Source organism: Aythya fuligula, chromosome 1 (genome assembly GCF_009819795.1).
Source record: "Aythya fuligula isolate bAytFul2 chromosome 1, bAytFul2.pri, whole genome shotgun sequence".
In the NCBI taxonomy this organism is placed as follows: Eukaryota; Metazoa; Chordata; class Aves; order Anseriformes; family Anatidae; genus Aythya; species Aythya fuligula.
The window spans coordinates 72,439,968-72,457,534 of NC_045559.1; positions in this window are offsets into that span (position 1 = coordinate 72,439,968).

The following is a 17,567-nucleotide window of genomic DNA, read 5'->3' on the forward strand; positions in this document are numbered from 1 at the left end:
AGTGAGAAAGACAAATAAAACTGAACCCATTTCAAAGACATTTGACCATCATCACTGGTTGTCTGCAAAGCTATTATTAGCTTGCAATTTCCTGCAAATATTCTGGTGGGTGTAAATCTTGAGGAAGGAGCAGAAAGAGGAGAGAAGTAAAGCCTTTGTGAATTAATTTTTAAAAAGCTTTCCATCAATAAGGGAGATCTGAAAGGGAGTGCAGAGATGGTAAAAGAAAAAAAAAAAATGTTGATGAAACAGGTGATCAGGGGTTGGGAGAGTGGTGGAGAGCCAATACATAAAAAATGGGGAAGTACAGAGATACAACAAAAAAAGTCTTGAAAGTGAGGAAAGGTTGGAATGTGGTATAATGGAAGAGTTTCTCCTTCTGCCCAACCCCTCCAGACCATCTGGCAGATCCATAACCACCTCTGCTGCCCAGTCTTGAGCATCACTGGGCCTGCAGAGGCTAACTGCAAGGAGAGCAGCTGTAGTGCTGCTGGTCTGAGAAGGACATTTGTCCATTTGAGAGTCATGCTGAAACCCAAACATCAGTTCTCCGAGGTTAATAAGCTGCCACCACGGACTTCAGATGTGGCTGTTCTGGGGGCTACATTGTTACAGGCCGTATCTGGAAATCCTGGCAATGGAAACTTTCATTTATTGCTATATAACTATCAGTCACTAGCACACTCTATTTATATCATAGCGCTGTTGGTAAAAAGGTGAAATTTTCCATCTACCCAAAGCAAAAAACTCCTCACTGAAGCAGGAGGTGAAATATTTTTTATGACATTTCTCTCTCAAAGTCATCCCAGAATATTTTGAGAGTAAGAGATTAATATCTCAAGCTCTGCTGCACAAAGGCCACATGGATGCTTGGTACCCTTGTGCAGTTCTGTAATTTCTTTGATATGTCTTTGGCTTCCTGGAGAAGTATTTCTGTCCTTTGTTGTTGCCACAAGGGACATACACTTCAGATCTTGAAATCTACACAACTAGCAACATAGACTCAGGATTCATTTTCAGGGGCTCTCTTGCTCTTTTCCTAATAAAGCCCCTTAGCATTTATGGATCTCAGGATGAGCCTTGCAATGTTAAAAAGGGACCAAAGTGATGGAGATAAACCCCATCCTACATTCACTCTGCACAGGAAGTCTTACGTGCTGAGTGGGGGTCCCCATCTGTGCAAAGATCTGAGCAATATGACTCACTGAGCCATTGATCTCCTTAAATCAAACATCTTTCACGTGTCCATATGGAAATAGAGAGGTTCAGTTATAAAGATGAGTTCGTTGAACTTATTTTATCATCTGGTGACAATTAATTCTGTGCAAACCTGGAAGATGAAGCAGTAGAAACATCAGGACTGGGAAAGCAGCTTTCTACACAGGAAATCAGGGCCACACCATTGTCAAATATAAATTGGCATGGCTCCATTGAGATGAATTTTTTACTAACAGAACTGGTCCCCCCAGAAATCATGTACAAGACGTTATTGTTGCAGCAAACCCCAGACAATCTCAGGAGGAGCCAGGGATTAAAATGGAAGGCCCCTTTGTTACACAGAAGTTAGTGTTTTCTTTGCTGAGGAAATGTCTTATCATCTACAGATATCTGCTTGAACTTTAATCTGTTAGTGCTGAGAACCACTAAGAAGTACTTCTGTTTAAGAAATTCCTGGGCTTACGTGATGGTAGAGATGTCCCTAATAAAAATCAAGCACCCTTTGTTTGCTGCAGCCTTTTCAGAACTGCCCCTTGTGAGGGATCGTTCATGCCAGGCAGGTCCATATAGGTCAGTCCCACACTTCTGCATTTACAAATGGTGATAATAATAGTTTTCTGCTTCAGTGAATCCGCTGTTGGTTGAGGAGCTTGTTCTAACCAGCAGTTACAATGAGGAGTCACTGATGTAGAAGAAAGGGAAGATAAAATGTCATCAGCTGGATAATTGTGTTATATCTATGACCAAGTGATATGGTTTTTGATGAAGAACTAAGCAAAGGTGACAGAGGATGGAGCTGCAAAAGTAACTTCACTGTGTTGGCACGACATCAGTGAATGTGATGGCTGGTGAAAGGAAGCAGCCCTTCCCACATGGTGAGTGTAATCTCCCACCTTTGTCCTCAGGATGGCCCAGAGTATTTGTATGATGGAGTACTTTTAATTTAAATTAAATTAAAAACTTTACTCCAAGAGTGAATTTTAATGGGATGGAACTTAATTAATATTTGAGGTTTAGGAGGGATCTCTGTATAAGGGCTGGAGTGTAGGCTCTTTACTCACATAGATTCTATTAGTGCTTGGAACACCCCTCTAAATCTAGAGTCCTGAAATGTCCCTTCATGGAACCACTTGAGTACCTTTGACACTCGGCTGAACTTCAGCGCAGTGGCTGTGGTTTTAAATGAATGTTAAGTACAACACAACCAGGCTCCTGTGCTGAGTAGTGTGCCAAATTCCACTGCGCTCACACCCATGTAAAAGTTTTCTAACAAAATGATGAATTATATCAGAATTGTATGATGAATTATATCATAATATCATAATTGTACATTGAAAAAGCCTTCCATGAGGATTTCCTTTACTCACTGAATTGTAACTCCACCAGTTTATTAATTGTTCCCAGGAGGAAAAAAAAATATACGCTGCTGTGTCTGCAGTCTACAGGTTGTAGCCAAAATACTTTAAGCTCAATTCTGATAGATGCTGTTTGAAGATTAGAGCCAGATAAGTGCTAGAACAGAACTACCCCATAGAAAAAAGTGTATAAATTAATTATATGTTGCCTAGTCTGGATCTTCATTCTTCAGACAATATCACAGAAATGCCCCATTCTGTTGCTTCCCAAGAACAGTAAATGTGTTTTGTGAAACAATTCTGGTATCCAGGTCCCTGGTCTTCATACCTGTGGTTCCATTGCAGACTATGCAGGGAGATGGAGTAAGCTACAAGGAGGACACTGAATGTCCATCTGCTGCTAGTCAGAATTTGTTCCATACAGTGCTCATATGCCTGGCTACCTGTAGTTCTCTATAAAATCTACGTATAGGTTCCTACTGATAAAGTTTGAATGATCCAGTTTCAGGTCTGTTCCTCTTTGTATATTATACAAACTGTTCTTCTGAGTACTGACTTCTTGTTCAGCTCTTGACTTGAATGAAAGCTGTAAGAACTTGTCAAGCAGGAATGCTGCCAGTCCTGTACTGAATAATCTGTAAGCCAATGAACAGCAGCATCAGAAGACTGCTCATTTAAAGACCTCATACTCATGGTCTAATAACATGATATACATGTACAGTAACTTCTCAAAGCCCCTTTAAAGGAATGTCCCAAATGTATCATGATGCACAAATACATCTGGAATATGACTAGACCAAGAAATTTGTGGAAAATTTGCATTTGGGGAAATCTTGCATTTGGGAAGAAGTGTCATGATGCAGTCAAGTACTGTGAATCACAATTGCCTTTAGAGAAACACTTGACCCAAACTGTGTTTGTATGGTTTCTAGTTTAACACACTGTTTATAGTTTCAATTTAATATAAACTGAGGTACTTTATAGTTTTTCTACAGTTCCTTTAAGACTATCTGTATGTTAGATATGCTTGACTGTAAATAGCTTTGGTCAGTGACTGAAGGCTGAAGAAATGCCAATTTTATACTACAAAACATTTGCAAAAATCCATCCCAGGGTAATTTCTGATGTTGAAAAGTGAAGCAGCCACTCAAGAAACAATACTAAAAAAAATTAAGAAACTTCTCCTGATTCATGTGCTTCTGATGATCTGAAGTTTCAGCTGATTTTACTGGCAAATATAAGTTAATAATTGATCACAGGCAGGATTCAGTGTAAATAGTTGCTGGAGGAGCGATGCAATAGATAAAGCAGTATTAGAATTTCAGCTATGCTGGTGTGAGTTCCTTTGCCATCAACAGGGATAAACCCACAGTCCTTAAAGAGAGGAGAAGTTAAATTCCAATTTTATTTAAAAAAAAAAAAAAAAAAAAAAAAAAAAGGTTATCTGAAAAAAGCAAGCATTGCTTGCTTTAAACTGATATGTACATGTGAAAACAGAGGCATGTAAACTACAAGGACTTGTATTACAGTAGTAAAGAAAACCCAGGTCTCTACTCTCATGGCTCCTAATCCAATACCTAATAGACTGAGCTAAGTTTTTTTACTTAACTTGGTAGGCAGAAGCTTGCTTTTCTTATATAAAGCTACTTAAACCTTCTCTTTCTCCTTTCAAGGTGCTCTAAGTGGGATTCAGTAAGCAATATTTTGTTATAACCTGCTTTCTAAACTTCATTTCTAATTGCCTATCTTGTCGTCATCTCCAGTCTGCACACAGCTGCAGTCCACTTGTTTCAGCTCTCAGTTGCTAATTACTCCCTCAAAGAAGAGTTATTTGGTGGCTAGGATGTGGGTTGAGGATCCAAAAGATTATGTGGGGTTAGGGACTCCTTCTGAAAACAACCTACTCAATTTCTGTTTTTCAGCTGCCCACTTATAAAATAGGAATAAAGTTATTCCTCTCACAGCTTTTGGTTTTCCTATCTATTCAGGCTATATATGTTTTGGGGAAAAGATTACTCTCTATTATATATATGTACTGGCTATTTTAGTTTTTAAAAGAAGAATTAGGCTTCAGAGTAATACAATTCACTAGTCAGCTCTGGGTAGGCAGAGAATACAACCCTCAAGCTCACTTTCAGTTTCCAAGTGTGTACACAAAACCTCTGGAAAGAAAGCCCTCAATGAACAGCTTGTTATATGTACAAGCTATCAAAATAATTTAAATACATCTGGCTTGCAAGAATGAACTTTACATGAACACAGCCTACATAGATATTCCTGATCAGGGGCTGAGACCCAGCTATTTTTTTTCTGCGTACACACCATTTTGTAGCATGACAGGGCTTGGTACTTGAGCAAGCTGTTTTCATTATTGCCACATACCACGAGCTCAAATTCTAGAGCTCAATGTTTAATCTATGCGTATAACAATATGCACGTCCTCATAGACCAGCTGATGAAGTGCAGACTGGGTAAGTGGACAGTAAGGGGCACTGGAATCTGGACAAGTGGAGCATTGTGACTGGCAGCATTAAGTCCATTTGGAGGCCAGTCAGTAATGGTGAACCCCAGGAGAGGAGACATGGGCCAATGCTATCTAATATCTTCATTAATGACCCAGGTGATGGGGCAGAGCACACCCTCAGCACATCTGCAGATAATACAAAACTGGGAGGAGCTGCTGACACACCAGGGCTGTGCTGCCTTTCACAGGGAGCTGGATGAGAAATAGACCAATAGGAATCTCATGAGGTTGAACAAAGGAAAGTGCAAAGTCCTGCACCTGGGAAGGAATAACCTTATACACCAGCACACAGGATACCAACAGGCTGGGAAGTAGCACTACAGAAGAGGAGCTGTGGCCCTGATGGACAAAAACTAACCCAGGCAGGACATGCCCTGGTGGCAAAGGTGGCCAGCAACAGCATGGGCTGCATTAAGATCATTGACAGATTATCGACAGCAGGTCAAGGGAGGTGATCCTTCCTCTCTGCTCAGCACTGGCGAGACGTCAGCATCACTGGGCTCAGTTCTGAGCTCCCCAGTACAGGAGAGAGATGTAGCAACAGACATGAGTCCAGGGAAGGGCCACTAAGAGGGATAAAGGATTGGAGAACCTGGCATAGGAGGCTTCCTGAGTGCTGCAGTTGTTTAGCCTAGAGAAGAGAAAGCTAGGGGGACCTGGTAAATGTGCGTAAATATGTGATGAGAGAGAATCTATAGCAAGAAGGGAGACAAAGAAAGAAACGTGGAAAAATAGCACCAAATGAAGATACTGTATGCTGTACTATGGGGTGTCCATCAGCAATGTAAACAATAGGCAGTGAGAAAATGGCTTGCTCTAAAACTCATTCAAATTTTTAAGAAAAGCTATGTCAGGAAGGCTATAAGCCAAGTATGATGTGAGTTCTATTCCTAAGTATATTGCAATTATGATAATCAGCAACCGCGTCAGATTAGAAGATGCCCATGTGGAACTATGTAGACTGAAACTGCTGTAATCTAGACCAGAGACCAAGCAGACTGCCTGGATCCCAGAACCATGAACAAAGTGTATAAAACTTCATTTGCAGACAAAAACACCATTATTCATCTTTAGACCTCCTTTGTGATAAAACTAAAGCAGATGATATTGAGAGCATAGATTCACCAAGGGAAAATTGCGTTTGACCAACCTCGTTGCCTTCTATGATGGCATCACCAGCTGGGTAGATGGGGAGAGAGCAGTGGATGTCATCTACCTTGACTTTAGCAAGGCATTTGGTACTGAAGTTGATACTCCCACAACATCCTAATAGCAAAGCTGAGGAAGTGTGGGATAGAGGAGTGGACAGTAACGTGGGTTGGGAATCGGCTGACTGGCCAAGCTCAGAGGGTGGTGATCAGTGGAGCAGAGTCCAGCTGGAGGCCTGTGACTAGCGGTGTTCCCCAGGGGTCTTGTTCAACATCTTCATCGGCCACCTTGATGAGGGAATACTGTCTGCCCTCAGCAAGTACGCCAATGACACAAAGCTGGGAGGAGTGGCTGACATGCCAGAAGGCTGTGCATTCAGCAAGACCTGGACAGGCTGGAGAGATGGGCAGGAAGAAACCAAATGAGGTTTAATAAGAGCAAGTGTAGAGTCCTGCACCTGGGAAGGAACAACCAGACGGATCAGTACAGGCTGGGGGACGACCTGCTGGAGAGGAGCTCTGAGGAGAAGGACCTGGGGGTCCTGGTGGACAACAGGTTGACCATGAGCCAGCACTGTGCCCCTGTGGCCAAGAAGGCCAATGGGATCCTGGTGTGCATTAAAAGGAGCATGGCCAGCAGGTCAAGGGAGGTGATCCTCCCCCTCTACTCTGCCCTGGTCAGGCCTCACCTGGAGTACTGTGTCCAGTTCTGGGCTCCCCAGTACAAGAAAGACAGGGATCTCCTGGAAGAGTCCAGTGGAGGGCCACAAAGATGATATGGGGCCTGGAGCACCTCCACTATGAGGAAAGGCTGAGAGACCTCTGTCTGTTCAGCCTGGAGAAGAGAAGACTGAGAGGGGATCTTATCAATGTTTACAAATATCTTAAGTGCAGGAGACAGAGGGATTTGGCCAACCTCTTTTCAGTGGTTTATGGGGATAGGACAAGGGGCAATGGTCAAAAAAATGGAGCACAGGAAATGCCTCCACACCAACACGCAAAAGAACTTCTTCACAGTGAGGGTGATGGAGCATTGGAACAGGCTGCCCAGGGAGGTTGTGGAGTCTCCTTTGGAGATATTCAAGGCCCATCTGGACACCTACCTGGGCAACCTGCTCTAGGGAACTTGCTTTGGCAGGGGGGTTGGACCCGATGATCTCTTGAAGTCCCTTCCAACCCCTACAGTTCTCTGATTCTGTGATATCTGCACCTCTTTTTCTATGCTGGGTTGGGGATTAATAGCAAACATCCACATACAGTGTCTGCTAGAGTGTATTCTGATCCACAAACCTTGAAAATGAGGATGGAAATGTATTAAATAGACTTTGTCAAATGCATATGAGCTTTTTCACCTTTTTCAATCTAGCTGTAATTCTTGTTCTACCAGGCAGACCAGAATTGTTCATTGCTGTCTTTTGCCTTTTACATTTTCAAGACATTTTCCCCTATCTTTGTTGTTAAATACTCAAGAGCAAATCACAGCTTCAAGAGGCCATTCCTGTTTGGTGGAATTATTCTATTTCAGCAGACATAATTCTGGAAGTTCAGCATCCCAGGTCATTATAAACATTAAGGAACCATGTGCTCCTCTAGCCTCATACTTTTAAAACTGGGCATGAAATTTAACCCAATGTCTTCTTTCACAGTAACTAGCACAATGAATGTATCATTGGTGACTGGATAGAAATAATCACAGGTAATCAGTAAATTGCTGGGATTTACCAGCTTCCAGCTTGTCAGCTGAGCCATGAGAGATGGGTGTTGTGGTCTCCCAGCCACTGTGGAGGAAAATGAGTTAACTTAAACCACTTAAGCTGCCATGTTTCATTACACAGCTGCAGCAGTGTAAAAGCACATTATGCTGCCAGTCAATACATCTCATTTGATGAATAATAGAGCATTAAAACAGGGGAATCTGAGCATTTATACATACAGATCACACATCAGTCACACTGGTAACTTGAAGAGAAAGGTTTGAGCAAGCTTAATTCATCTAGTCTTCAAGCTTAAAAAAGGATTATGTTTAGTTCAGCACTTACCCAACCCAATGACTTCCTATCAGTAGCACTGCTTTTCAAGTATCCTGTCTGGTAGTGGCAAGACTTAGGCAGATACACAACCAAACTAAACCAACCAACCAAACAAAAAGCTCCAAACTCATACTCAGAGATTTCCTTCAGGAAAGCTTAATTTGTATCCTTGCTTAACTTCATATAGCAATTCTTCTGTTAACAAAGAATTGCACATCCCAAAGACGATTGCTTATTATAGATCTTTATTCCACCAAGCTTTCTGCAAGTGGATTTATAATCATATAGGCCTAAAGTTTTCTCTTTAGAGTCAGTTCTACAAAATGCAGAGGATGTATGGGATACAACACAGATGATATTTAATAAGAACCATCCAGCATCTCAGGCATCTGCAGCTGTGTTACACAGACACAATCCTGCTTAGTCAAAGCAATTTTTCTACTAAAAACCACCTCTAGTGATACATGTACTCACACTGACATGCTGGAATTTGTACAGCATGTTTAATACAGGTTTAACATTATCATGTATGGCTTTCTACATTAAATACTGAAGTACCTCACTAATCAGAGCAGCAAAAATACATTTTAAATAATATTATCTAACTATTTTTATAAAAAGTCACTGCCACCATTCCAGCTGTGTTACAGAGTAGCAACAGATAGCTATCGTCTAGAAGGATAACATCATAAATTCAGTGTCATAAATATGATTATAGAGCTAATACAGTAAGCCAAACCCAATGGAGCTACCCAAGTTTATACCAAGTGTTACATCTGTACAATCCTCCATGCAGTAATCCTTCTTAATAGACAGTAGGCTCCTTAAATGTTCTGCAAACAATGAGAGGAAAAGACGCAGGGAAGGGGATGGCAAATCTGTGTTTCCTCCAAAAAAGGTTTGACGAAAGACATTATACAGCACATGTGAAGGAGACAGATTTCTCAGCACGCGTAAGGAACTTCTGTGAAAACTAATGACTGCCAGAAAACGAAACATCCAAGAACACAGCATATATATAATATGTAAAATGCCATATAGAAAAAAGTGCAAACAAAGGCTTCCTGAGATGAAGTGTTACTCTGCATGCACAAACCTTTCCTTGAGGAAAGAGTGAAAAAGCAAATACATGTAAACCACACATGCCAGATGTGCCTTGCATTCCTTAGTGCCACTAGTAATTCTTTAAAAAGGACTCTTGAATAGGACAAAAAGGAACAGAACAGAAGTTGATGAAGAGACTTGAGGGGAAAAAAAATGGTAGTGGATATGTTTGAAATCATAAGCATTAGACCCAAGCTAAAAGGTCTGTAATGCCAGAAACAAAGAGAGAAAGTGCTCCATGACCAATGTGAAGAGACAGCCAGCACATACCAAGTCAAGCAAGTTTTTCTATATTTTGTCAGAGTACCTTACACATCCCAAACATGGGGACCTGCTCCTTTTAAGCAACAAGAAGAAAACAGAGAAGCAGCAAATGCCTCCTAAGCTGCACATCTGTGAGCACTGTCTGGCACTGAGGTTCCCTCTGTGTTGCTTTCTGCTGTCAGGGTGACACTGAAGCAATGCTGAGCCTTCAGCCAGGCTCTGGGAATGCCACCTGTGCCAGTCCGTGCCGCATACAAGCAGTGCTTCTGTTGGTCGCATTTCAAAATTATAAGCAAGTCGGTCTGATGGTGGGAGAGAAAAAGGAGAAAGGGCTTTTTTTTTTTTTTTTTTGAAAAAAAAAAAAAAAAAAAAAAAAAAGAAGAAAGAAAGAAAGCTGCAACAGCAATTAGAACTAACCACCACCCCCCCCCCCCAAAAAAAAAAAAAGCACTGAGTTGTGAATGCATTCATAGCCAAGGACAAGAGTTTGTAATTATATCATGTTTGCCTGAAACCACAATCAGTATCAAAATAGAAACAAAAGAATGTAAAAATTATTTGAAATTTTATTCTCTGTATAGTATTCCCAGGTGTTGTACACCATCCAGAGACACTGCCTGCCCCCTCCTGCCACATTTCAGAGGTGGCTCCTTGGTGCCTCATGGCCACCCTCTCCTCTCTGCTTCACCACATCTCAGCACCTCTCTGCCTGCTGGCACTGCAAGCCTGAGGCTCAGCTGTGTCCAAAGAGCTGTGGCAGGACCTCCTGGGGCACAATGCCCCTGTTTCTCTCCATGTCCTCTAATTTGAGACAGCCTTTAGTTCATTTTAGATAGTCAGTTGTAAAGTGGATAATCAGAAAGATGCTTTCTGATGAAAGATCCAGAGAGAATGATATGGGCCGAGAGCACTGGTCTACGCCTTACGCAGACATGGTGGCAGCATTCTGTGATGGTGACGGGAGGGAATGAGTTACAAAGTGTAGTAATGCTGGCAAACAGGATAAAGAAAATGCAATTGCTCACCACCCGCTGACCGATGCCCAGCCTAACCCCGAGCAGTCCGGCCCCCTTCCCCCAGCTAGCCACCCCTATATATTGTTTAGCATGACTGTTGCGAAGCACGGATGAAAGCACGACAGACACCAGCAGAGTCAGATCATGCTTCACCATTTTATTGCCCGAATAGCCCAACTTTTACAGTGAATTTTACAGGGGTGGACAGTGTTTCACACAAGATTATTGGTCAAAAGCACTCAGACAAACCGTTAAGAAAATAACACCACCTGCAAGAAAAGAACCCCCCTTTTGATTAGAAGTTAGGAAAACAACCCCCTTTGTGCTTAACGGCCACATAGACCTAGTCCTTGAGGCCAGCTGCTGATAACAATATTATCTGAGTTCCTTAATTGGGTGATGTGGGAGTCATTGCAGTGGGAGCTTCTCACAGTTACTCTGGCAGCTTGGTTTGCTCAGCTACAGCAGGCCCTGAGATTTCTAAGGCATACCCCTGGTTGCTTAAAGCAAGCTTAGATCGAACAATTATGCCAATTCCCAACACATGACGTCAGATGGTATGGAATACCCCTTTGGCTAGTTTGGGTCACCTGTCCTGGGTCTGTCCCCTCCCAGCTCTTACTGCACCCCCAGCCCGCCTGTTGGCAGGACAGAGCAAAAGGCTGAGATGTCCTTGGCTTGGTATAAGCACTGCTCTGCAACAATTAAAACATCGGGGTGTTATCAGCACTCTTCTCATCCTAAGCCAAAACACAGCATTCCACCAGCTACTAGGAAGAAAATTAATTCTGTTCTAACTGAAACCAGGACATGGCTTTATATAATGTTCTGATTAATTTGTAATAATAAAGTCCATTATTAATGGTTGAGAAATAATACTACATAGTTTTTATAGAATTTGCTAATGATGATTAAGTACTTATGAGTGCTACTTATTATTACTATAGATCCAAGCCATTTTTCCCCATTTAATCTTACCAACAACTAAATTGCACTTAACTTCAGTCAGACATTTTTTTGAAATAGAAAGAAAGAAAAATCTAGGCAAAAAAATTAGGCATTGGCATGGGCTATCCAGAGAAGTGGTTGAGTCACCGTACCTGGAGGTCTTTAAAAGATGTTTAGATGTACAGCTTAGTGATATGGTTTAATGAAGGACTTCTTAGCGTTAGGTCAGAGGTTGGACTAGGTGATCTTGGAGGTCTCTTCTAACCTAGATGATTCTGTGATCTAACAGAGGGCTCTGTTGCATCATCTGCACTTTAAGCAAAGCTTCCCCTTATTCCTCAGACAAAGATGCATAGAGACATTAAGATGTGTTAACATACTCAAAATAATTACTAAAACAATGTGCAGTAGTTATTCCAATGTCTAAATAATTTCATGGAATAATGAGTACTATAATTAATGATGACCACTATTAAACGTGGAGACAGTGACAGGCAATAGTACTCTAATGAGTTGCATTATATTACCCATAAACACACTTTTTCTTAGCCTACATGTATTTATCTTTTTTTTTTTTTTTTTTTTTTTTTCTTCCTTCTCTCCATCTTCCTTCCTTTTATAACTCTTGGGGAATGCTTAAGAAACGAGATTTCCAAAATAGGGTTCTGGCTTGTAGCCCTTCAATCCATTGCCTTTTGAAATGAACCCACAGAGATCCACAAGTCATCAGGATCTCTTCTGAAGTCTAGTCTTTATGTATAGCTTAATTTGCCTAACTTCCCCAACAGCCCGCTTAGAAACAGCCCTTTTTTGATACTCTTCTGTCTTAGAGGCATCTGGGGATATCAAACTAATGAAGCATTGCATGTTGGAATTTACACTGCAATGACAGTATAGGTTAATACATCCCAGGAAAATCCCTTTTTTTTTTTTCCAAAATAGTTGTTTTTTTTTTGATTGAAGCAATAAAGTCTTAATCTGAAGTCTTCTAAAATGAAAAAAAATCATATGTCTTTAAAAATATTTGAATTTATAATTATTTGAAAAAAAATGCACCATAACAAGTAGACTGTAATGCATCTTACCAGCATTGTGAAAGGCCTCAGCTAAATATAAAACTATCTCTAAGGAAACATATATACTTGTTTTTATAGGTCATATTAACTACACTGATTCTTTTAAACATTCTTTTTTTATTCACTGAAATATTTATGAGCAAAGTTGGCGTTCACATTAGCTTTTCATATTCTCCCCTCCCCACATTGCACCAAAATACCAGATGATGGAAAGGAGAGAACTTGAGCACTGATGACCCAGGCCTTAGTGATAGCGGTCTCTCACCTTTATACAGCACTTTCTCATCCAGATGAAACAGGTCACTAGCCAACTTGCTTGACAAGCTAGTTTGAAGTTCTTGAAAATGGTCAAGATTACAATAACTTGAAGAGAACTGTTGGTCAGTCCTAGTTTAAGAGTGCATTTGTGTGTGACCAGGTGCATGCACTTATTTGTTCTTATACTTCAGCTTGACCTGCAAGAACAGTTCTCCTGCTTGTCTTTGCAGCTCCTTTCAATCTTCCAGCTCTTCAGTTGAGATCTAAAGTCATTGAAACTTGGGCTTCTAAATCTTTATATACAGAAATTTAATGAAATACAATTCTTGTTTTTGTAGCATGAGTCAAAGGAGTAAAAATAAATCACAAATGAGGCTTATTTATACTAGCCAAAGAATTTTTAGTCTGTTTTACTACCAGTTGATTTTGTATATTGAGCTAGACAAGCTTTGCATTTTAGGATAAAAAGTCTTCCTGAAGTGACATAATGTTTATGAATAGGCATATTATACAATACAAATAGTCAAATAACATGGGGGGGGGGGGGGTGAAGCACATTGAATAAAAAAATGCACACACTCCATTGTTTATATTTTAAGTTGCTGCAATTTGTATTTATCTTTTTATTATATTTCAGCTGGACATAGAAATTCCATGAGGGATGCTGTCTTCACTGCACCAGAATCTATGCAAACAGAATACCAACCTCCACCCTGAAAAGTTTGCAGTAAGAATAGGTAAGGAAGAATAGACAAGCAGAGTCTAGGTGTTACCAAACTAAATACCATTTTCTGAAATACTGTTGTCCCCTTGGTGACATTGTCAGAAGAGCTCTGGATGTCAAAGTGAAATTTGCTTTCCAAATGATCCCTTGGAATTAAACTTTCTTTTATATACTGATTTATGAACATTTTGACCCAGGCTCCTTCTTCTCCATTATAGTATGGTCTGTGGAGAAACTGTGCAGGCAACACGCCTCTCCTTTCATGCAGTCTAACTCCATTACAGCCTAGAGGAAGACAAGGTGGTCACTTTTCACACAAAAATTCCTTCCCTCCAGCTAAAGCTTATGAGTTACTCAGAATAGCACAGGATGGTTTTACACCATGCATAGAGAGAAACACATCATGTTCATTATCCATTGTCTGTGCTCAGGGGAAATATTTTTATTGATACATCCCCTGATTTCAGTCTTGACCTCATTAATCTGCCTCTTCCTGAGAGCCCATTTCTCCTGTCTTTCTGAATAAACCCTGCAGATGGCATTGATCTAACTTGGAAGGCAGTACTTACAATTGCTGTTATTGCTGGAATAAAAGCATAACAGAAGGAGATGAATTATGGCACAGAGATTCTGAGAACAGGTGTTCCTAAATTGCCATTTTCCCCTTGGTGGTGTCTTATGCACCTGCAGGTGCATACTTCAAGAAATATACAGTGACTATGTGGTCACAGCTGATGAAAGGTCTGCTTGTTATTGTTGCACTTGCAGAAAATTAAGCACTTCAAGCTTCTTAGTGTTCCTTAAAGAGTTTCAGACAATTGAGAGATGTGGAATAAAAGCTTAGAAGGGGAATTGTCTTCAGATAATGTATGCCTAGTTGAGAACTAGGAAGCAGGGCAATAAAAAAATATAATCAGAAGACCCTAACAACCAGGATGGTTATTGCATTGCTTAATCACTGCACTTAAGTGATTAAGTCTTTCATTAAACATAAGCCCTGACATAGTACTGTATTAGTAATACAGCAGAATATCAATTAGTAACTATTATTTTACTTGTACAACATTTTATATGATTTATGTCCACTGAAATCAACGTGCAATTTTTTCCAAGGCTGATGGATTTAGCTTCTCTGGATATCTTTCAAGATATCCTACAGAAAGAAAATATCATTGTGCTTACTCATGGTTGAAGTGAGAAATGCAGCACACAGTCATCAGGTCAGAGAGAGAGCTGGGAGTGAAACCAATGCAATGTTTATCAACATCATAAGCACCTTGAGTAGGATGTCCATAACATTAATAGCACTGGCAATTTGAGATAGGGAGGACTAAATATTTATCAAGTGAAGATAGAGAAGAAATACAGATAAAGAGTACTCTTACTATCCCATTTAGAATTAAACCATCTTTCTCTGGCTTAGATTTAATCTAGCATGAGACACCAACCTGTACTGAATTTGCACTTTTAAATTGCAGTGCCCTTACCAAGTTCATGGTAAGGGAAGCTGACATTTTACAGTGGGGTTAGGTAATGATTGGCAAAATAAATGTTGGTTGTAGAACTGCATCTGAAAAAAAAAAAAAAAAAAAAAAAAAAAAAAAAAAACAAAACATTTTGGTATACAGTTTTCATTATCACTCACCATATGAACTTGGTTGCTGATGTACCCAGCTACACAGTACACAGAGGATATTACCTGCAAGTCCCATAGACAGTGTGGGTTTGTATCACAGATGTATGAAGCTGAGAAGTGCTGTTCCCATTTTATAGCTGCAGAGTCAATGCACAGAGTAAATTGACAGGCATGCAGGAGGATGGCACAGGAATTAAGGGGATGACAATGGAACTGAACACGTCTCTTCTTCCATCCCTCATCAGCTGTGAGATGAGTAGGCAAGAGGCTGACAGAGAAGGTTTTGTAACAGAAATCTTTCTGCCTTGGATGCATGGCTGGCATACTGCTAGAAGCCCGGAGGAGCTCTGAGATGCTCCCAACCTGTTCAGCTGAGAGGTGACAGCTTGCCTTTGTAGGACGTAGTAACTTCAGCCAAGTTGGAAACAGGGGGAACCAGGAGCTCACAGCCTCTAACTCACACTGCTGCATCTTTCAAGATAGTGCAGGCACTTATTCCTAGGCACCAGTGGCCCTGTTGTGACATCCAAAGATCAGCCACATGCCATGCTTGGCACTGAGCCCAGAAGTGCCCCAGCCCTTCCCTGGGAAATTGACATACTTTCCCAGTTCAAACCCACATAAGGGGGACAGCTGGAGAGAAGGCTACAAAGTCCTTGTGAGACCCAGTCCTTAGAACAAATTGCCATCAGCAGCAGGTTTCAGGAGAAGGGGGGGGGAGCCAGGTAAGGCTTGCAAGGGATATTAAGGCCTCTCAATGCCCTCAGGGCTTTGATGCTTCAGTAGAACTGCCTCTGTTTACAGGGACAATGAAAAAGCATTACATTTGAAAGATGCCATGCTGGTATTATTATTTTTGTTTTTTAGTTCTTCTTAAATGGTTCGGTTTAGAGGTTTACATAGAGAATGAAAACTGTATATTTTAAGTGAAAGAGAAATACACACTTTAATCATGTACCACTTTGTTTACTTACTTAAAGCTGCTATTACCCTAGGAGAACAAGGGAGGAGAAAGCCCATGCCTCTCTTGGAAATCCATATTCAGTAAACTGGGAACATTTCAACATATGTGATTGATTTATACTTCAAGAAAATGAATGATTTTTTTTTTCCTCCCCACTCCTAAGCTGCTTGATTGGAAAGTAATTGCTCTGCTTTCAGGAGGCAAAGAGAGTTACAGATTCAAGGCTTACGTCAAAGCTGGTAGCCTCAATGCCACATCAAAGTCACACAAAGGTGGCTGTGAGTGAAACCAGATAAATGTGGTGATAGTCAGCATGAGCACTTACCAACTGAGACAATATTTATACATCTGCAGGGAGTGTATTTTATTTAGTGTTTAGAAGGTGGTCATTTGATTAAACAGAACTTGAGTTTGTTTGGTGGGGATGAAGAGGTGGTAGAGCTGTGAAGATCCAACCACATGTTCTGGTTGAAGACTCCAGTGCTGATTTCTTACTTCCTGTTGCCACCTAGTGAATTCGAAGGTGATTTTGTGACTGCTTTGCATTTGTTTTGTTTGTTTGTTTCAATCTCTCTCTCTCTCTTTTTTTTGTTTTGTTTTGTTTTGTTTTGTTTTGTTTTCTTTATTAGCTTGTTTTCTGAGACAAAAACAAAACAAAGGGAAAGCTTAGGAAGTGTAACCATTGCAGATAAGGAATGGAAAGAGGCTTTGCTGGCAGATTTTTTTTTATATATGTCCAAGCAGGCAAACTCATGGAAGCTCTTCTGTGCTCCTGGACTGACAGACTTTTATTCATATTTCTCTGAATCCAGACTAGTTGCCTGGTACCTCACCATTACACTAGGATATGTTATTGCTTCTTATTCTCCTAGTACAACAAGCTTTCTTCTCATCAGCCCTTGTACCTAGCTTATTTTGCCTTCTTTCTTCTTTGTCTCTGCCTCTATTCCCCTTCATCCTTTCAAATCTTGGTCTTCATGTTGTCTCCCTCCCACTCAGGACCTCTTCTCCAAGTTGTGCTTGAGAACCAAATATGTCCTTCAGTATCTGTGAAGTATTTTGGCAGTAAAAGTGAAACTCCCATATGATCGATCCTAATCCTGACACCAGCTGTGGTCCCTGAAACGTCAGAAAAGAGCCGTGATACAAAGATAACTTCTGGCTAGGGTGATAAACTGGATCTTGGGAATTTAATTCAGTTCCTGAATCTCTTCTAACTTTTTGTCTGACTTAAGCAAGTCACTAAATTGTCATGTGTTTCAGCTGCTCTATCCCAACCTTTGGGATACATTGTAGGAGAGG